The sequence below is a fragment of the Strix aluco genome, chromosome 11 (assembly GCF_031877795.1).
Source record: "Strix aluco isolate bStrAlu1 chromosome 11, bStrAlu1.hap1, whole genome shotgun sequence".
NCBI classification, from domain to species: domain Eukaryota; kingdom Metazoa; phylum Chordata; class Aves; order Strigiformes; family Strigidae; genus Strix; species Strix aluco.
Window position 1 is genome coordinate 2,699,352 of NC_133941.1, and position 14,049 is coordinate 2,713,400.

General features: G+C 43.3%; 1 protein-coding gene across 7 annotated transcripts in view; it reads left to right on the plus strand.

Moving 5' to 3' along the window:
• Positions 1-14,049, plus strand: part of SLC6A6 (solute carrier family 6 member 6) — a 118,094-nt gene that overhangs the window by 503 nt on the left and 103,542 nt on the right. The gene's annotated exons all lie outside the window — the stretch shown is intronic.

A 14,049-nucleotide genomic window follows, 5' to 3' on the forward strand; every position in this document is an offset into this window, starting at 1 on the left:
TCCAGTGAAACAGGTTAATTCCTCAGGGCTGAGATGCTCCTGGTGCCTCATCTGACTCTTCCTTGATATCTCGTGAGTCAGATCCTTCATCCTGAGGTGTGTGTGCACTCTCTTTCTCTCTGGATACCCATGAATGCAGTGTGGAGAAGGTGTTTGTGAAGCTGGGTGTGATTTATCTCTTTGCTGACTCCCTGGGCTATGGTTAAAGGGAAGTTCGGAAACTGTGAACAGAATCATTATATCAGATGTGGTCCAGAAGTGCTGTGTGTTTTCCCTTCAGAGAAGGGAGCTGAGCTAAGTTGCAATAAAAGTGATTGTGGGATTTTTGGAAGGGAGAAAGCAGTGTGTTGCAAGTGGGTAGATCCAGCCCATGGGTACCATATGCTTTGGAATCCTTGCAGTCTGCATAGTGACCAGCCAGTTTTTTTAGCCTGAGGCTCCCAGCTCCACCCCACTGAGCAAGGAGTCCTGCTGCTATAGAGCTCAAAAAGTGCCTTAGCACCCTGGATCCCCTCTGTTGCTTATTAACATAAATACAAATAGGGGACCTTTGCAACAGGATGTTTGCAGAAAGAAATGTAGGTCACTGCTGCCCATACCCTGCTTTTCTGCAGGCTGCTGCTTTGATACATTTCTGCATCATCAAACTTCACCAAAATCCCTGTTTGAAGTGCAGATTTCCTCCAGACAAACCTTGGGCTGGTGAACTCTGTGGAGGAGGGAGCCAGGCCTGTATAGAAGCGTCAGCATCGACTGCTGGATGCAGAACGAGATCTGAAATATGGGGGTCTGGAAGGTAGAAACTTGGTGTTATGCATCCTTTCTGTTCTTACAGTTAAGATACTAATATGATTGAGCTCCTTCTTTCATAATACAACCCTGTGATGACTACCAAAACTACTCCTTCGGAAAAGGTCTGCAGCCACTTATCCAGATAATGAAGAAGGGCAGGGAAAGGGAGGGGGGGAGATTACCCACAGCTAATACAAAGCATGTGCTGGTGAGACAGCAACTAGTCAGTGTGTTCATCTTTCAAAATGTGGTAAGTGTATCTCCTTAGAGCACAGGGATAACCTTAGGCACCGGGAAGCTGTCAGCAAGTATGAGTCTGTGTCCTGGCTGTGAGGCACCTGAAACTGTAGGGAGAAGTCCATGGGTGTGTGGGTCAATCCATGGCCCAGGTAATCTGTCCGTGGATGATCGGACACCATGTCCAAGACATGATTTGACTGTTTTCTTTGTTAAAGTATCCCTTGTCGATCTGACATAATCGAAAGTCCTGCCGCTTACATTGATGTTCTTCCTCATTCTAATTAGTAACTGGACTTGGAGATAAATTTAACATCAGCTGAGCTATATAACATAATATATAATGTAGGTTTTTACATAAAATACAAGGGTAACATTAACGAGGAAGTGGAGAGAATGTACAAAACTCTGTGCAGTGCATGGTAATGCAGCTCATGGTCATCTTCTGAAGATTTCTTGACTTAGGTGGAAAAGGCGTATCTTATAAGTAGAGACATCCCCTTCTGTGACTTAATCTCACTTTTTATCTTCCGTCTATTCTTCCTGAAGAAAATATAGAGGGAGAGATAAAATACCCTCTGGTGACCCCTACATCTCAAGAGTCCTTAGTGCTGTGTGTCTTTCATGACAGGTAACTTTCTAACAAGTTGCTGGAGGAGTTTTTCATGGTTCTTGTTAAAATGGTTTGTTGGCTTTAGGACTTTAATCTGCAAGATGAAATCCCTCACCATAGAGAAGATGCAGACCCTTCAAGAGGCACTCGGCAGTACCTCCTGGATCAGTCCCTTTCTGCATGATCCAGCACTGTTGTTGCCAGTGGAAGTTTTACCCTTGATTTCAAACCTAATCAGGCCTGAGGGCTGTGGTCCGTTCTTTCTTTTATCCCTTTGGGCAGTTAAGATGCTTACACTTACATAAGGTGTGCAGAGACTGATGGGAGGGCTTTGTGCCACGCATGATGGGAGCTTTGCCCTGAAGTGCAGACAGTCTAAGTTTAGATTTGGCGCAATAAGTGAAAGTAATAAACAAAAGTTGGGAATAGGCATGGTAGAGGTCACGGCAGTGAGATCAGGGGTTGCTCTGATTTGGTAGGTGAATATCCTGATGGCTGTGCTGATTAAATAGTGTGAGTCACCAGCTGGAGGCTGGAAGGAAGAAGCAGGGCATTAGAAGGATGTGGCTGTGGGGAGACCTGGTGAGCAGAGATTAGAAGGACAGTTTGTGCCCCGAGGACTAGAATAGCTTGTCCACTAGTTTCATTGTTTTAGGCATTTAAAACACACTGGGTTAATCACTAACAAAGATGCTCAAGGGAACAATGTTGTATCAGTTATCTTCCTGAGCATTTGACTGTTTTGGTTCTATTTATTCTAGACAAAAGAGCTTATTTGTGATGTTTCATCTTTAGTCTGAATGTCTCTAATTTGGACATCCATTTAATTTGGAAGGTTTCCATGAGATGCCAGTGAGACTGTCTGATTAAAGTCATGACTTATAACCAAACGTCTTTCTCGCTCCATGTTGCTGACCGCAGCTTTGGTTATGAATTGTGAAAGAATGTTAAAATCCAGTGTATTTTTCTCTTTGTGGGCTCTGTTTATTTTTATTTTTAACATTTTGATTGAACAATGAAAAATGTCAGTGATGCCAGTTGCAAGCCTTTAGGTACAAGTTTGCCTTTCAGCCATTGCGTGGGAGTGATTACTTGCTTTTAAAAACTGACAACTGTAGATTTTTAGTCCCTTTTTCTTAATAATCTCTGGAAAAATATAGCTTTACATAAAAGCCTGCTGTATGAAAGATAAAACCAGGGCCAAGTTGGGACGACGATATCTTTTTCATGTCTTGCTAACTTTTTCAGAGAGCAGCAGCTACAAGCTGAGCAGAGGTTGGAAGAAGCAGCGTTGTTGTTTCTGTTTCTCTTGAATTCCTTTCATCAGTCCAGTGCCTACATGTGTCCCGATAACACATTTCTGCGTCATGTGTCCCAGAAGGATGGGCTATATGGAGATAGATGGCATGGAAAGTATTCTAGCTAGAGACTAGTTATGTTGACAGGTTCCACATGTGGTGTAAATTTGTATATTCTTTACATGTATTAATAGCACAAGACTGAGACAGGGGAGAGACAGTTACATTGCTGTTTATGTAAATAAAACAACAAAAATATATTCTTCCTTGTGTTTTATCGTATTAAATCTGCAAATAACCTATTACCCTATAAGGCAGCTTTGACTAGCATATGGCATCACTAGGAAAAGCAGAGCAGCACAAGTCAGAGCACAGAGATTTCCCCAGGCTGCATGGCTGCTGGAGAGGAGTGAAGGCACAAGGGCACAGCATGCAGCATCCAGAAAAATAGGAGACCCAGATAAGCGTTTAAAAAGCCAGTCTCAAGCGTAACCAGACTGAATGCTTGTTTTGTTTTTGGTCCAGTGGGAACTTTGTAATGGAAGAGTTAGATCGTTTTCTTCCTTGGCTCTGCCACCAAAGGCATGCTGCTGCCTTTCCCAGTCAACCTTCTCTTACTCAATAGCATCTAGATTTCTCTCTCTACAGGATATTGCTCTGGATAGGGGGTCAGAGGGAGAAAATGCTGAAACTGTCAGCTGTCTTTATTCTGATTCTTCTCAGGTTCATCAGTCACTTCCACTGTAATTCTTTCAGCTAGTAGTAGTAGCAAGCTGTTGCCCTGGTATATGGATTAAAAATAGCTGGAGGCACAAACCAGAGTGTTAGGAGATTGCACATCCAGTCCTGTGTTCCCACTAACAGCAAAACCTGAGAAATCAAGGGAGACTCGATCCAAGTATTCATGTCTTCTTCTAAACACTGAATAAAAACACCTGGATGGAAAGGACTTCTATTAGTTATGACCCTCCTGTATTAATCGCAACCAATTCATTTAATCTTCAGCAACATGACAAAGTACAGAAAGGCTATCTCAGTTTTATGCCTGTGATGAGTATGAACTAAACTCTGAATTCCCACATATTCAGAGCCTGGGCTGTGCTCTAAGTTCATCTTTATAGCTATAAAAAGGTGTACTCTGACACTCTTCAGTGATGTGGTGAATCTGAATGAAGGTACAGATGCCAGGTAGCAGATTATAGGGTATTTTACAATACAGGAGGCTTGAATTTTGTCTACTAGTGAAATTATTACCCAAATTAGATAATAATTCACACATTTTCATTTGAAGAACAACTAGAAATTCTTCTGGGGGGCTCCAAACCATCCTAGGAAGAAGAGTTGTCTCCCATTCAACACCTTTTATTTGAATGGGACATCCAGATATTCTGTTCCTAAATGTAGGCAAGGAAAGGAATACCGTCACACCGGTAGAGCAGGCAACTAGGAATCTGAATCAGGATTTCTCTCCTCAGCTCTGTACTGAACATTCATTTTGACCTTGATCAGTCACTTTCTTTTTTCAAGCCTCAGTTTAAAGATGTTTTTAAAATGGATAAACCAATATATGTTTCCTATGAGGATACTGTAGAAGTTAGGTTTTTTGGATGTGAAAGATACTTAGTGTATTATGAAATGGGCTGTATTTTTACAGGTTCACTCTCAGAAAGAAATATTTATCATAGATAAAATTCAAAACATTCCTCTATGTCCTTAGGTTCAAATGATGGAAATAAATTAGAAAAATGGTATTTAAGTGCTAAGCAGGATGTGGCAATAGGACTATTCCATTTACATTTATACTGCGAGCAAAGAATTGATCAGAAATGTGCCAGGCCAACATGGTTTTCTATCATGTTTATGAGGATTATTTACCTCCTGTACAATCAAAATAAAGACACATTAGTGGCTAAGAATATTTACTAAGTCTTCCAAGCTGATATGGCTTAGCTGTAAGGAAGAAAGAGGTTTTAAATGCTACTGATTTCTTTTCCTCTATCTCATTTAAACACTCCACATTAAATTCCTGAAATTTTTCTGCTGATACTTGTAATAGGTCAGAAATGTCAGGGTATCCTTGAAGTGGAGCACTCTTCTCCAAGGCACTTTGCATAGCTTAATTAGCACAGTTATTTCTTTCCCTGTGCCTTCTCTACAGGCTTTCTTTATGTCAGATGCTTCCAGTTATTAGGGATCGGAGCCAGAGGTCAAGTGATGAGCTACTGATCGCTCCAGCTAAATGTAATTTAATGCAACAGTTCATATGAGCAGTTTGCAAAACCCCTCTGGGGACTGTATGTGCAGGGTGTTTCAGGATGCAGGTATCTATAGCCTCTGTTCAGCGCAACACAAGACACACGTGCATTAAAGGACCTGGTGTGGCCAAAGGTCATTGTAATCAGATGACTACAGCCATCGCTGTGGCACTTTCTTTTATTCTACTGTAGCAAGCAAAGCCTTAAAACTGTCAAAATTTAGCTATTCTTTGGTTTTTTTCCTCAACAGGCAGTGAGGAACCTTCCTAACATCTTCAAGTAGTTTTGTTGTCTTGAATTCCCATCCTTGGCTGTTTAATTGCTGTAGTTAGGCAGTGAGGCAGTGTGACAAATGGTCCTCATTTTAAGACCTGGAGCCAGTTCATGTCTCAGAGTCACTGGTTGAATGTTTTTTCTGTCTAGAGTAACTGCCTGAGCTGAACTAGTTCTGATTCTGGCTAGTGATATGTCATTAATATGCAAGTCCTCTAAAAAGTTTATCTGTGAAAAGTGAAACTTTGACCCTGAGGTGCACTGAGATGTTCAAACTAGACTAAACACAAACAAGTCTTGTAGTCCAGTATATGGTGAGGTCTCTTACCATACCTTTTCTGAACATAGCCGTTATGTGAATGTCAACCACAGGAGCGCATTTCACACTGGGATTTTCCACCTGGCCTTTATTCAGTACCAATCTGATAATGGGATGAAAAGTGGACTTGAGGAATGAGGTTCAAAGGACTTGTGCTACTGAACCTGTGTACCAAGCCTGGCTACGTAAGTCATAGTAATGACTTGTGAGGATACCATAAAGTGGAGACAGCACGTGCAGGGCCATGAAACAGAAAATCCATAGTTCACAGGTGAGACAACTGAGATGGAGAAGCCAGGCAAGGGGCACTTAGGGCGTGGAGGGCAGCGAGAGGATGCTGTGGGAAACAACAGTCATGGCAATAGTGCTGTGGCAACAGCTTTCCTCCTCTGTCTCCCTGTAGTGGCCTTGCTAAGTTACAATTCTGCCCCTGAAAATACTGGGGATATATTTTTAAAGACCTGATGACAAAATTACCCCTAAATTCTGAAACACTAAGGGAGTAAGGAGTCACTCAAGTAAAAAAAGTATGTTCAGATTGCTGGATCTTATATGAGAAAGGATGGGCAGCTATAGGTAGTATGAGAGAGCTGATGCAGTGTAACATACACTGAAATTGGTCCAGGTTTATTGCCATATTTAATGCAGACACTGAAATATAGAGGCTCTCTGAAGAACAGCCTCATGTCTTTGGGTGCAGTTAGTTGGTATATTTTATCCTGCATGTTAACACTGCAGTAAAATGTTGTTGCTGCCAGACATCTTATTAAAAAAAATGTCTAGCTTCAAAAAAAATTTTGTATTTTCTATCTATGGTGCTGTGAACTACCCCTTTTTGCTAAGGGAAACCTGGTAGCTGTATCTATCAATTCAGACTTCGAGGCAACCTCTATGTCTCTCTGCATTGTCTGTTCACAGTATCTTTCCCTTAATCAGATCCCACTATACATGCTGCAGGACCCCCAAGCGTTACGGTGGTTGTAAATGCTCAGCTTTTGATTTGAGAAGGTCGGCACAGGTGAACGAACAGTGTGTGTAGAGTGGCAGCCAGTGAGGCTGGGATGTACTGCAGTGTCTCAGAAGGAAACAGCCAGATCTGGGATGCAGCACAGTGGGTGGTGGAATCTCTTTGTTCCTATAGTGCTTCTTGAGATTTCAGTGTGATCTGTAAAGGTATTCTTACTTTAGCTGGCAGGCTGATCAAGAGAAAACAATTGTAATGATGCACCTTTTGCTCTTAGGGACGAAAAGGTACTGAACCCTGAGCACATCTTTTTTAATCAGTCTAGTTGATCTCCACATTTCACAGGTGCTCATCTTGAGCTGCCTATAGCAACATGCAGCACTTCTCAGCTGTTGTGAATTTGGGGATTTTAAAGGCCTTCCTGGCTCTGATGAAGGAGAGGGGCATTGCTTGGCCTTTCCATGCAGAAAAAGCAGGGGACAACTTGTCCCATCACCTTAACTTTATATGTTGGTAAACCGAGGTTTAGACAAGGCAAGCATTGTGACCTAGTTTACCCAGAGAGCAATAAGGAAGTAACCTAGAAAATACCCAGAAAATTACCCAGGGAATTCTCCAAGTGCAATAAGACAATAAAGTTCAAACTTGAGTCTTCATCCTGTGAGCTGTCTGCAGGTCCCTCCACCTCTGTTGGCTTTGCACAGAGCTGGATTTGCCACTTAGTGCTTTTCGGAAAGAACAGTTTTATAATAGCCCTTTTGGTGAGTCTAAGCAGAGGAAAGCTAATTGTTCGTGTCCTGTGTGTTTTGCTTGAGATGGGCTCTGGATTTGTCTCACGTGGCACATGACATTACCTGCTGAGCAGGTGAAGGGTGGGTGCGGCTGCTGCCAGGGGGTGCCTGGGCTTGTTGGGAGAGTTGTTGCCATTCCTACACACTTCCATCTCTGTGGTCCTTTTGAAACAACACAAGCTATTAGCAATGGTTGTATGATGTAATTCATTTAGGAGGAAAACTCACTTGTAAAGTTTATGGTCTTATTCTCCCTGAGACAACACAAGGCAGGGGAGATGAGAAGGTGAGCTGAGAATGTACTGGGACACTGTCATCCATCCTACAGCCAAAGCTTCAACCCAGTCCTCCTCTGGAGGGTCCCCTGGGACTAATCTATCTGCAAAAGCACAGACCCGGTAGCAGCCTGCTGTGCCCTGGGCTGCCTGTGCACAGGGTGTGCAGGGTTGGCATGGCAACACCAGCTTCCAGTGGGTGTAGGAGCATCCCTGAATCACAGCTCTACCTGCTGACCCATTGCATCTCCCGAGTGCTGGAGGGGAGTGTCATGGGAGCCAGTGAAAGGCTTTCCCTCCCAAAAAATAAATACTGAGAAAAGGGAATACTTATCTGCCAGGGCCTGCTATTGAAAAACGGATCTCAGTTCAATTAAGCAGGAAAAAGATATTGAGGCTTATTTGTATTTCTGCCCCTGAGCACAAAGGGGCTAGAAAGCAGGCGGATCCCACCGATTGTGTTCCTCCTGTTTGGAGATGTAATCGGCGTCTACATACTGTGCCACAGCCTTTCCTCATCTCTAGGGGTGGGGTTGGGGCTGGGAATGATGTATAGGGGTAGAAGACCTCCAGTGTGGAGCTAAAGACCTCCAGGGTAGGGGTAGGGGAGGGCTGGCCCCTGATGCAGCATCTCTCCCCCATCTTCTGACTCATAGCACGCACTGCTAGGAGCAATGTTCACGGGGGATGGAACTAAAACCAGGGTCACCCTGTTCACTCAATCCTGACTTACCAACTGGAGAAACAGGCTCTGTGTAAACAGTACAAACGAAACGGATGTTTCACTCTGCTACTGATAAGTTTATCAGCAAAGCCAATGTGCACTCTGGACCCCTAGGAAAATACACAGAAAATGTGTTAAAGAAAGAGAAGTTGAGGGTCCTTAGCTAACCCCCAGCTTACCACGCCCTGGGTATCGGTGTCTGTGCTTTGGGACATGTCAGTCATTGCTCCAGCCAATGTGACTGCAAGGCTGGGATGTTGTCGTTTGTAAACACAAGGCCAAATCCTACCTGGGCTCTAGCTGTTGTAAGTTCTATTGAAATGGATGAAAAAGGACTGTTGCAAAGATGCTGGGAAAGATGAAAGCATGGCAAGGGCAGGCAAGGAGTGTGGCTGCTGCTGGGGAGCACCATGGCAAGGCCCTTCTGGACCTTGAGTGGGAGGTGAGGCAGTGGCCTCTCCAGCTGGTATTGTCCATGAATAGGCTATTGTCCTTTGCAAGGAAGCAAAGAGAAAACTGTCTTTTCTTCTTCCTTAACTGTGGCACTGAGCCAGTATCACCTTACCGAGGGCTCACCCTCCAGCTCGGAGGTCTCTCGGCTCCAAAATGCCTCGCCCATGTTGCCTCAAGTGCCTGCTCCGGTGCCCTGTTACACACAGACAGTTTTGGCTGACTGGATTTTGTTCCCTAAAAGTGAGTGGCTGGGAAGGAGGTGGGTTTCACAGAGCTTATAATAGAAAGCTTGCTTTGACCTCCATGACAGAGAGATTAACGCCATTCCAGAATGATATAGTGCATGTTTTTTAAGGGTCCAAAGGCAATTCCTGTTTACAGAGCAGGACTGGAAGAGCCTGGTAGCATTCAGACTAGAGCAGTGGCTGTCGGGGATTCCTTCCCCATTGTTTCTTTTTCAAGTGGACTTTTGCCCTGCTGAGGGAGAACTTGAAACACCCCGTGCGTGGCTGAGCCCAGGCTGCTGCGGTTGTGCAAAATCATACTGCCTGTCTCTGAGATAAGAGAATGAGGAAATTCTTGCACCTCCCCCTATCCCTTCTCATCAAAGGAAACTACATCAGAGCTTCTTTGGGGTGATTCTTTCTGTTTGAGGATTTCCAAAGTTACTTTTAGAAACTATTTGAGGTCCACAGAAAGCTTGCCAATCCTTATGAAAAAATTGTAGTTGACAGTAAAGATCCATTTACAATAGCCTTGGACTTCCTTGCTCTGTAGATGCAGTCCTAAATGCTCTGGTCCATAGTGGTCTGACCTGCTGCTCATATGTTCATGCCCAGCACCTTTACCTCCACCAGTGTACGGGCACTGAGAGCTGGGCCTGTGGTTCTGCTCCCACCATGCACACTTTTCCAAGAAGTATGAAAGGCTTAAAGCATTCTGAACAAGGATAGTATCCATCTGCTAATAGCATCAGCCCTTGCACTTTTAGTATCTTTCTGGAAACCAGAGTGTACAAGATCTCCTCTCTGGGTAAATATATTCTCATGTCTGTGAGGAGCTCGATGCAAGTCAATCAAGTGAGCCAGTGGGGAGTCAGAAGTGGCATGAGCCTGGAATCCACTGTCTAATGTATTCCCTGGCACAGTCCTGGAGAGAAAACACAAAAAGGCCATACACCCAATGGACAAAACTCATCATTTCACTGGTGGTTGAATTTGCCTGATTCTGCTGTATTGTTACTTGCCTCCTTAAATTGCAGAATGTTCCCCTGAATTTTATTCATCATTTCTTGACTGATGTTGTGCTCAAAACATTCATGTTTGTCCAAATTGAAGCACCTAATCTGAGGTTACATGCCTTTAGTCAGAAAGGAGTAATGCACTGATCCGTTGTCAGGGCCTAAAATTTAAGGTGCTTTTTGGAAAAGTGACATTTAATAAGCTTTCATGTTGTCTTGTATGATTGTAGACTGACAATGTGACCCATGGATGCTCCTCTAGGTGGGACATATTTAGCTTGTTATTAACTTTTACCTTACAGAAGGATAGTCATGTTCATACACTGGCAGGGAACAACTAAGACTAGAGTCAGAGGCAGGGATTTTAGATTTTTTTTTGAGACTTAAATTCAGATTTCTAGGTGCCAGCAGCACTGAAATGAGACGATATATGAACATGGAAATCCGTCGTCTATGATATTAACAATACAGAGTTCTCCTTGAAGTAAAGTGCGAGGCACACTTAGAATATGCAAAGCTGTATTATTTACTCCAGAAAGATCCTGCTGCCAGTTGATGACACACTTTCCTTCCCCTCTCTACTTCTCATTTTCTGGCTGTATCAGGGCCCTCTGATCTTGGAAATTATTTACATTTCCTCTGCAAACCATGACTATCTTTGTCTCTCTCTCATGCCCTTTTTTTGCACAGTGCTTTTGGTGTATTTCATCCAGTTGACTTCAACCCTCTCCCACCACCGCGCACAATCAGTGATGGTGCAAATTGCTGCTGTATTGGCACCAGCCATAACCCGATACAGCTGGTGTCTGCTGGCCTGGGATTTTCCGAGGGCTCCTGCGGCAGAGCAGGTTGCAGACCGATTGAGACATGTTTGGTGGTTCAGCCAGGTTTGCCACAAGGGGGGGTGAAGAACAGAAACCGTCTGTGGAAATTTACTGACTCTCTGAAGATCTCATGACTTCTTGCTAAATCTGAAAATTCCCAGTACAGCAAGAATAATTGTTTCTGAACTGCCTGTACGGCCTTTCATCATTTACCTGAATATTGCATGGTCAGTGGCATTTTTTTGTCAGTGATAGACAGCAGTCCATCATTTGCTGGAGGGGTGGAAGATAAGGAATTCATTAGTCAAGATACTAGTTTCTAGTACAAAGAACTTCCACACAGATGGTGAATTTAAAATATATATATTCAACAAATTAGCATGTAGTGTGCCAACTCTTGTGAAATATGTGCACATTAGGAGTATGCGTGGGAGCAAATAAGGTTGTGAGGAATCTTTCTGCGGCTTCTGTTTTCAAACAGTGATTTGCAAAGAAGTCTTTTTCTTGTCTTTTTTTTTTTTAAAGGTTAATATGTACGAAGCTCTTTAAATCATCTGAAGTGGATCATGGTTATGACTAAGAGATAAGGAGGGATTTGTCTGTCTGACAAACTTCCCCTCTGTTTTTAGAGAAGGTTGGTATTTTCAGAAGTGGTAAAATACCACTGAGTGCAAAATGCAGGGCGTAGTGTAAATTGGAGTTTTGCCAGTTCATGGGTTGAGCAAAAACTGTTGAAATGCAAGATGCTTCAAGGCCCAGCTCAGTGTCCTGCACAAGAAAACCAGTGATGTCTCTAAGTAAAGCTCTCAGTCTCCAACCCGCAAAAGATCAATGTAACGCCTACTACAAAGTCAATAGGAATTTTGCCGTTAGGACAATTAATGTTCTTAGTCATCTTTATATAGACCATATCATCTACCCATCAGAAGTAATGGTGTTTATTTAAAAAAATGAGGGAGGGAGAAAGGAAAAAGCCAGGAGAAACCAGAGAAAAATGCCCTGAGTCTGTGTTGTGCCTCCGGGCAGGGCACAAAGTGAATCTGAAATAATGTAATTTCTAAGCAAGCCATGGCTAGAAGTAGAAACTGCAACAGTGGTAAGAGACCACCAGTACAGTCAACTCAAGCACCATTGAAGGCCATGGCCAGCAGAGCCAGTAAAGCTCATTCAGTGCACAGTGCAAAGCCCTGGTAGTGCCAGCAATGCGTGCAGGCTGGTTTCCCTTCAATATTTTTGTTAAGGCTTTGTGAAAACAAGGGACTGGCTTGTGCAGCTGTACCAAAGTCATGTAGACAGAGATCTTCCTACTTAGGACTGCTTTTAGGGCTGAGGATGAAGGGACAAGGTAAGAAGCTGTGTATGTTCCATACAGTGTTTCTTATAGTGGGGTCCATTCTCTAAGCCTTTGCTGCAGCATCGCTGTGTTGAAGATTCTGATATTAAATTCAACTGATTAACCAATTCAAATATTAACAAAACTGTAGCAATTTAGGGCAGGAGTAGGATATTTGCAGGTGGTTGATTAGCTAACTGGATAATGATGGTCTCCTGTTGTACCAAACCAAATTTTTGGCTGCGTATAACATTTAGGGTGAGATACAACGTATTGAGATTTGACATTTTGAAAATTCTCTGCATCTGTCCAGGAAAGGGTAAAGAAGATAATCCCAAAGACCCCAAGAAAATTTAAGAAACACTAAAGATCAGAAAACAAAACCCACAGAGAAAAGCAGACACATGAAAGGCAGCAGGATCGCAGCCCCATACGTCATATAAAATGAATGCAGTTCATCATGCTGAATTGTTCATGCTCAGGCCATATATGTTCAGTTCTTGACAAAGTAATCTCTTTACAAAGCTACATAATGCAGCAGAGTCAGCTAAGAACGAGTTATAAACAAAGAAGCCATTCAGCTGTCAAAGCAATTTTCAGCTATATTAAAACAGAATAGGATGGGATGGATTCTGCGGAGCCTTCTGCTGCGCGCTGTCCCAGGGAGCCGGTGGCGTTACATGTGTGTGAATCGCGTGGCGAGAGGCAGCGCGTGCGCGCACGGGAGGCCGCCCGCGCAAACACATGTACGCACACGTGCGCGGGATAATCGCCCGTCGCCTTCCTCAGCTCGTGTTAGAAACTGCAAAACGCTTATTTAAATTGCATCTTCTGTCTGCACTTGGGGATGTCACCAAGTTCTGTCCATTCCGATGACGTGTTTTGTTTCCATAGAAACCGGTGTACTTTGGGGAAGGAAAAGCAGAAGGAGACTGAGAAAAGCAGAAAAATCAAGTAGAATAAGAGAAGTGTGTGGTGTGAATAGATCATTTGGGTTGTGGGGCTTTTAACAAAGTGACTTAAGCCTTAAGGTGGCAAGATGCCTTATTTATTTGTGGGTATGTCATTCCAGAAGAATTCAAATCCATTCAAACGTACATCAATTAAATGAATGCAGCATCCTATTTCTTCATCTATACTATCCACCATCAGACAGATTGTGTCCGTACTGGAGAGGCCAGGTTTCCAGCGTGCTTTCTGGTGACACATAACTCTGCTGTTTGCTGTGTCTCTGGTGTCATTAGCAGGTGTTTCCTATCTGCATCCCCAAACTGGGGAAGGCAACAGGCCCTGGGAAACTACAGATTTCAACTAAGGTTCAATGAAATACCTGTCAAGTCTCCCATAAAAAAGCTGTGTATGATCTGTACCTCCCAAGGGGTAGGTGGGGCAGGGAGAGGCATGCTGGAGCTATTCTATGATTTTTTCCTTCTTAAAACAGCAAACTTGCCATTGAATCATTTAATCGCTAATTAAAAATCCTGGGTAAAACAAGCTGTCTAGAGCTTTCTGGCAAACATCCCACTGACTTCAGTAGGGCTAGGATTTTACCCTTTCCTTGACTGCAGAGCTTGTTGTCACTTCTTATTCTTTAGCTATTCTATGTGGTTTATGCCAGATTTTTTTTTAGATGCACATTTTCTCTTCCTTTTCTCAAA